General features: G+C 37.9%; 1 non-coding gene across 1 annotated transcript; it reads left to right on the top strand.

Annotated features, from left to right (window-relative positions):
* The first annotated feature begins 206 nt into the window (after positions 1-206).
* Positions 207-313, top strand: LOC114235607 (U6 spliceosomal RNA). Its single transcript, XR_003621741.1, has one exon. It is a non-coding gene; the product is annotated as a U6 spliceosomal RNA (small nuclear RNA).
* Positions 314-879: the final 566 nt, after the last annotated feature.

The raw sequence follows: 879 nt of genomic DNA, 5'->3' as shown, positions 1-879 counted from the left end.
GGGCTGACTTAAACTTCACTCATGACCGCTATATCTGGGAAATACTCCATGGGGCCTCAGGTTTAGAAAACACGTGGAGATATTTTAAAATGTTCCCAACCATCTCATTCAAGCTTTACCATTCGATTAAATTTAAAAAGCACTTGGATGCTTTAGAGTGCCTCCCAATATGTCTCAGTGACTCTGCCGTTTAGAATCAGGGTGTGGTGCTTGCTTCGGCAGCACAGATACTAAAATTGGAAAGATACAGAGAGGATTAGCATGGCCCCTGCGCAAGGATGACACGCAAATTCGTGAAGTGTTCCATATTTTTTAAAGCAATTATACTCCAATAAAGATGTTAAAAAAAAAAAAGAATCAGGGTGTGGTGATGGAGATGAATATACAAATAGACCCGGGTCTGAATGCGTCTGAGTTGCTAAAGTAAATCATTGTTCTAAACTAAATGTCATTACACTTTATGAAGTTTCATCTGTCATCAGGCTCCCAATATCAATCTAAAATGCTACCATAGGACCGAGCAATTCCACTCCAAGGTATATATCCAAAAAAAACAAAAAACACTAATTCAGAGAGAGGCATACACCCCAATGTTCATAGAAGCATTACTTACAATTGCCAGGGTATGGAAACAACCTAAGTGCCCATCAACAGATGAATGGATAAAGAGGATGTGAGATATATATATATATAACGGGATACTACTCAGCAAGAAAAAAACAACGAAATTTTGCCATTTGCAGCAACATGGATGGACTTGGAGGGCATTACGCTAAGTGAAATAAGTCAGACAGAGAAAGGCAAATACTGTATGATATCACTTATATGTGGAGTCTAAAAAATATGACAAACTATTGAATAGAACAAAAACGAAGCAGA

The sequence above is a fragment of the Balaenoptera acutorostrata genome, chromosome 11 (genome assembly GCF_949987535.1).
Source record: "Balaenoptera acutorostrata chromosome 11, mBalAcu1.1, whole genome shotgun sequence".
Classification (NCBI taxonomy): Eukaryota; Metazoa; Chordata; class Mammalia; order Artiodactyla; family Balaenopteridae; genus Balaenoptera; species Balaenoptera acutorostrata.
Note: the sequence above shows the minus strand (reverse complement) of the source record. Positions and strands in the feature narration are given on the sequence as shown.